The following is a 7,395-nucleotide window of genomic DNA, read 5'->3' on the forward strand; positions in this document are numbered from 1 at the left end:
TTTAAAAAAAAAAGAATGTTGTTTAAACAGGAGATCATTTGAAAAGGACTGATAACCACTCCTTAGCTATTGCAAAGACATCTCAAGTTTCTAAAGAACTACTGGTTGAGACCTACACCAGGGTGCGAGGAGCCATGGACCCAGACCTGAAGTGTCAGCTACAGTCCTCCTTCCAAGCCCGCAGCGCCCCAGGCAGTGTTCCCTGATCATTTCCCATAAGTTTGCAAGAAATGCCATTGGATGCTGTAAGGAGGGACAATCCACCCTCATTATACACAACTGTGCTCTTCTGGGAAGAGAGTCCGTAGCTTCCATCAGATTCTTAAAGGGGCTTATCATCCCAAACAAGGTTAATTTACTAAACAAGCTCCCAGTCTAAATCTTAAGCTCCCTCCAAAAAGCTAAGAGACAGAACTTTCTTCTTTTTATTTTTACAATGAAAAGAGCTCCAGTTTCCCTGAGCTGCAGGGGCTCCTTGAGCAAGATTTACTCATGTGGATAAAGGAGAGTCAAGAGATGGTGTAATGAGAGGGGAAAAAAATCCATTTTTTCACACTCTTATGTTCAGTTCCTGGGACCCTGCAAATTAAACTGACAAAAAAAAAAACATATTAAGGTGTTAAGGTGAGAAAAAGTTTATGTCATATACAAATGAGGGAGGCTCACAGAAATGAAATGAAAAAATGAGTGAAAGATTGTGGAAACAGGACAGAGGAAAGGGGGTTTATGTTTCTAGGGGCAGTAAATTGAGGGAAGATAAATATATGGGGGAAACTAACGGAAGATAAGGGTTGTTTTAGTAAGGTTTGTTTGTGGGGATCCATCTCGGTATTGACTCTGTGGTAAGAATGTTCTCTGCTTAGTATGGAGAGAGCACTTTATCACTGGAAATTGATGACCTGCTTTTAGGTGAGAAGGAGGAGGTCAGAGCCCTTCCTGCACCTGCTGTTTCTCAAGTGTTTGCAGCTCAAAATAATCAATACGCCAAAGTGGCGATTTTGGGGTGGCATATTCTGATTTTTTGGTGAGGGGTGTCTCCATCACTCCCCTCCCCACCTTCCCCGTCCCACCAGCCTTCTCCCAGGACAGGGTCATTCACTTTCATTAAGCAGGTAAACAGCCTGGAGATTTTTAACCAGAATGGATACTCTATGCAAACAAATGCTCTGGGGACTTGGATGAGCTCTGTTCAATGACCAGAAGTTGTGAGGCCCTGGGATTTGGGCCCCTGGGGGGACCTTCCCAGTGTCAAGGCCTCCGCTGCCCCCAAGTTTCCCTGAGCCATCAAGGGCACTGTTTACAGCCATTTAGTTCATTCCATCTCAACTGGAATTCGGGCTGGGCAGCTATATTCCAAATGCTTTCTTCAATGCTTTCGAGGTTTATTGCTGTAGAGAGTTTTCTGAATTAAACCCATCTAGTTTAAAATCCATTCAAGGTTTTAGCAGAGCTTGGTGAACAAATGCTAATTCGCCTATATGGTTATACTTAGGTAAGGAAACTCGGGCTTGTTGAATTTAATCCAATACCTGGCCCACAGCACTCCAAGGTCTGGAGGGAGTTTGTTTAAGCAATCCTATTTCTCAAAGCCGAAACATAAGTAAATTAAAATTCTTTACTGTGTTGGGGAAATTTGAACAGATCACATTTTCCTGGTGGTACTATTTTCAAAAGGAGAAAGATGAATCCAATTGTGTGTATTTTACAAGCTAACATAATAATCTCCCTAACACCGTTCTGATGTATAAACAAACAAGTGTGGCTGCCCAAGGGGGAAGCAACTGTGCATTTCAATATGAGAAGCAAAACGGGAGAGACATCCTGTCTCTTCAACAAAGGGAGATTTCTACTTCATTTTGAGCAGGGTTTAAGGGTTACATTATAAAGTCTTTTAAATAACATTTTATTATGATAGAAAAAAATACATGTTCATTGTATAGAAACTTCAAATTGTTCAGGAAAGCATCAAGGACAAAAATCACCCTTGATCCTTCCCCACAAAGGTAAAAGACTAATTATTATTAATACTTGCAACGAGTAACTTGATTAGTGATAGAGTTAGTTTAGGGGGTAGGGGAGTAACACTTAAAGAAGAAATGCGGGCTTCCCTGGTGGCGCAGTGGTTGAGAATCTGCCTGCTAATTCAGGGGACATGGGTTCGAACCCTGGTCTGGGAGGATCCCACATGCCGCAGAGCCACTAGGCCCGTGAGCCACAACTACTGAGCCTGTGCGTCTGGAGCCTGTGCTCCGCAAAAAGAGAGGCCGCAATAGTGAGAGGCCCCCGCACCATGATGAAGAGTGGCCCCCGCTTGCCACAACTACAGAAAGCCCTCGCACAGAAACGAAGACCCAACACAACAAAAATAAATTAATTAATTAATAAACTCCTACCCTCAACAACAACAACAAAAAAGAAGAAATGCTTGAAGATGGTCCACATAACACTTAAAATCAAACTAATAATAATAACAGTTATATATATATATATATATTATACATTAATTCCGTGGGGTAGGTATTCACCCCATTGTATAAATGAGAAATGTTTTTCTGAATGAATTTCTGCTGGCCTCTTTATGAATTGTCCTATTTATCAAGATACTGTTCCTGAGTGATTGGAGCAATAACCATAATTAATGATTAGCATTTAATGAGCCCTACACTTTGTCAAGCACTTATCTGATTCCCTCAAAAACCAGGCAAAACCTCTCACGAATAACAAACTTTTTATGACTAAAAATTTAATCGTTAGGTCAAGATTAATTAGCAGGATATTATATTAGAAAAAATCCAGTGCCTTTGGCATGGAGCACCCGTTGAAATGGTAACTAGTGTAAAACAAAGGCTACCTCTGACTTTAGAACTGTTTTGCATCAGTTACAAACGCCAGGAGGGAGTCACCAGATTTTGGACCCAAGGGCTGACAAATGGAGCAGCCACGTACATAATGGAATCTAACCCTTTGAATAAATAAATATCTGAAAGTCCATACTGGCACAAATAAAAACTTGAATAAGTAAATAAATGGAGAAGTAGCAACAGCTCTTTCTTACAGGTGAATTCCAGTTAACAATGGTATAAGGAACAAGGGAAATAGAAAGTCAACATTAGGTAGTAACAGACATAATAATCGTTGTAGGCAAGATCCACCGATGGGTGTGAAAATCAGTGAGGAAACGTTTGAGAAGAAATAGGATAGTTGCATTGTCTCAAAATATCCCCCCCTCCAATAATGACACTGCATAGTGGGGACCCCAACAGACAACCTTCCCCAGGGGACTGAGGGTGACCTCATCAAGGATCGGACAGACCCACATGAGGAACCCAGAGAGGGCACCTTGCACTAAGAAAGGTGCAACACCGCTTGGGTGGTTTTCCTGCTGAAAATGTGTAACCTCAACCTAATCATGAGAAAACATCAGACCCAAATCAAGAGGCATTCTATAGAAATAACTGACCAGTGCTCTTCAAGACTATGTTAAGCCCATGAAGGACAAAGATGACTGAGGAACTGTCCCAGAACCGTGGAGACTAAGGAGCCATGGTAACTAGATGCCAGGTGGGATCCTGGAACAAAGAAGGGACGTAGTGGGAAAACTGGTGAGACTTGAATAAGGTCTGTGATTTGTGTAGTAGCATCCTTTCAACACTAATTTCCTGGATTTGATCACCATGGTTTGGAAGATGTTACAGGAACCTGGGTGAGGGTATGCAGGAACTCTCAGTCCTATTATACAACTTTTCTGCAAGACTAAAATTATGTCAAAATAAAAAATATAAAGAAAAGAAGCAATGGCAACAGAGAGAATGATTTCCTCCCACTTGAGCACCAAATCACGAGACCCACGGGTGGCTGCTCTCCATGGCTGGCATGGATTTGTGATCAGCGATCTGTCTGAATCTCTCATGGGCAACTGGAACAGTCCCAGGAGAATCAAGGTCACGATTTATTTAGTCTCATGAAAAACGGAAAGGTGCCAGTTATTAGTAATAAGAGAACTGGCTCTTGATCACCAAGACTGGCGTATGACTTGAACAGAAAGTCGAATTAAGGAATCTTCAAAGATATGCCAACAAATTGACTAAAATGTGTTCATAATTTAAAATGGAAGGCATGCACAAAGTTCTCAAGCTTGTGTTGAGATTGCTGGGGGGCAGCAAATAATACCCCTCTTTTCTTCTCCTGAATTCTGAACTAATTGACAAGTAAGACAATCAGTGACCAGAATACCAGTCTTACAAGTGTTTAAAGTGGATTGGAGAAAAGTGTTTTTCCTTTACTTTCTAAGGGCTTTTTTCTTAATATCCTCCCCCAGCCCCATCCAGTCACAGGCAGACCTGAGCCACCACAGCCCCTGAGAAGGCAGAAGAGCCCAGTGACCAGATCTGGAGAGCCTGTTACCTCCAAAAATCACGGACGATCCAGAAACCCTCGGCTTCCCCCAAACACCCATCAGAGAAATTCCCCTCTTCCCTTGTGCTGACTGGAGTGAAGGGAAAGAGATTCCTTGCTCCTGGGCTAAGCTCAGAATGCTGGGGGGAGAAAAAGGGAGGATGATTTCCCTACAGCTTATATCTAAAAGTCTAGCAAAACTACATGAATTAAGGTTGCCAGGGGCTGGGGGAGAGGGATGAATGCAGAGTTAGTGTTTGATGGGGACAGAGTTGCGGTTTTGCAAGATAAAAAGAGTTCTGTGGAGGGATGGTGGTAGCATAACAATGTGAATGTACTTAATGCCACAGAACCATATACTTTAAAAATGGTTAAGATAGTAAATTTTACGTTATGTGTATTTTACCACAATTTTTAAAATTTTAAATTGAAAATGAAAAAAAGGTACATGAATTAATAACATGGCCACAAATCAATTATGACTTTACTGTACCAGTACTATTCAAAAGCAAAATGAAATGCCATCACTATGTCTGGATTTATGCCTGCTCTGGAGAGAAGCAGAAAATGGTCTCAGAAACTTTCTTTTAATTATTCTTTCTCCAAGGACTACAGCATAGGGAGGACCAGAAAAATACTTCTCTAAGCCTTCGTACTTGCTTCAGGAGTGAGTGAGTGAGAGGATGCCGTGAGTTTCCCAGTGATGAACAGGGAAGAGGCTAACACGGGGTCCTAGCAAAGATAAAGCCAGTGGAGACAGGGATGGTGGGGAAATCATTCAGGACAGCGTTTTGGTCTACATCAAACGCACAGATGATGGACCCTGATCAAGGTCGCATGGGGAGGTAGAGGGGGCACTGCGTCCCCTTCCCAAGATCCCATCTTGACTCCTCTGGATACAAAGTGGCTCTGAGACGGCTCCAGATGGAGACTGAACCCATGACCTCTCCGCATAAAGACATCATGACACCCACTACGCCATCTGGGGCTCATAAAACCACATTCTCTATCTTTTCTTGGCTCTCAGGCTAGTCAAAAGCTGAAGGGCAATATTTGGGACAGCTCTGGTTTATTCGTGGGCTTTAATTCAGAACACATTTCCACAAAGAGAGGCAGAACAAAGCACAATAGCACTAAAGTTCAATTTACATTCTCAGTCAGTGAAACAAAATGGAAATAAAAAACAGTTGTGCAAGAGTCATTTATAACTAAACTATGGCTCCAAAAGAGCCTTTCCTATAATGTCATGGAATAAAAGACATTTTTAAACCACCAGCAAGAAAAGCTTAAGTGACCAAAAAAGGAGAGGTGAAGGCTTTCTATTAAAAAAAAAAGATTAAATGAAATTAGAGCACCCATGACAGCATGCAATCTCTCTCTCCGAATTTGGCAGATACAAAGTTATGTCAGTATTTCCTGATTTAAAGTGCTTTCCTCCTGGTGATGTTGGTTTTGGTGCTTCTAGTCATCGGGAAGTCAGTGCTGTCACAGGAAATTCTGCAGGTTTCACTTCACAGTTTGGCGAGACTCCTCCAAGACCACAGCGCTTGTCTGCCATCACATCTCCGTGATTTCCAGGTACAAATTTGCCATAGTGAGTTATGTCTGGCTTGTTCTGCAAAAGAAATTTACCAAGTGCTAGCAGATGGCTGCAACTGCAACCACCACTGGCAGCTCCGCAGCTAAGAACCAGCACACGAAGCACGAGTGTTCTTACAGGATGGGAACCGTTCTAAGATTGCAGTGCTAAATAAAGGGGCTCCCTGAGTTAAATTTCAAACTTGATCTCCCACAGCTAGTCATCAGCAGAACCAGAAGGAGACTCTTGACTCCACGTCTTGCACATCTTCTGCAGAGCTAAAAAATGAAAATTCTTAGAAGAACACACACAAGCCCTCACAAGAGTGGTCCATAAAGCTGCTCACAGCTCCTCGGGGTGCCAAGCTGTCCTCATCACCACGCCTTCATTTGTGCCGAATTTTCTCTGAAACGTTTCTGAGTCCCCATGCTAGTTTGTCACTGTCTGTTTAGTGTTTCTTTTGCAGGACCTTTCCCACATTATATTGTAACTATCTATTTATAGGCCTGTTTCCACAGTTGTACTGTAAACTTCCTAAGGATATGGGACATCCCTCAGTCATCCTTGTCTCCAGGGATTTCAGCCCAGTGCTTGGTGTGTAGTCAGGGCCTTGTGAAATGTTTATGGAACGAATTAATGCTCCATCCATACTAAATGCAGTAATTTTTCCAAGTTAGGTTTTTTTCCTATTTTTGTTTTCCTTTAATTTGTGCATGGATATCTACTAAAGAAATCTACTTAGAAGATACATTTCGATAGGGTAAGAAACAGTTGGAGGGCAAACTTGTTTTTTAGCTCCTCCAGAACCCAATTCATAAAGTCAACTCCTTTGCTTGCCCCTAAGAGAGTTTAGAATGGCTTAATACTTGGATAAACAACAAGGTCCTACTATATAACAGGGAACTATATTCAATATCCCGTGATAAACCATAACAGAAAAGAGTATGAAAAAGAATGTACATATCTATAAAACTGAGTCACTTTGCTGTACAGCAGTAATTAACACAACATTGTAATTCAACTATACTTCAATAAAAAAATGAAAAAGAATCGCTTAATACTTGTTTCCCAGACTCCCTTGCAGGTCAGTGTGCCATGGGAGCAGTTATGGCCAAAGATATGTCAGTGAAGGTGCCATGGGAGGCTTTCCCTTCTTCTTGCACTGAAGGTCACTGCAGCCACCTCCAAACAGGGGGCAGCAAATGTGATTCTGAGATCCATCACACCAAGGATGGAGGAGCAGGGAGACAGAAAGACCCGGGATCTCGGGGTACATCACAGAGCAGCTGAACCTGCATTGGCAACTGCTATCCCCAGACTTCTTGTTCTGTAAGAAAAATAAGCCCTTCTTTTTTTGAAGCCATATTTAGCCCAAAGGTGGCCTAATGTCTTTGAACGTTTTCAATTCAACAAAAAATAGT

This window comes from Delphinapterus leucas, chromosome 6 (genome assembly GCF_059928025.1).
Source record: "Delphinapterus leucas isolate spDelLeu-1000000601 "Yukka" chromosome 6, BTC_Dleu_Yukka2, whole genome shotgun sequence".
Lineage (NCBI taxonomy): Eukaryota > Metazoa > Chordata > Mammalia > Artiodactyla > Monodontidae > Delphinapterus > Delphinapterus leucas.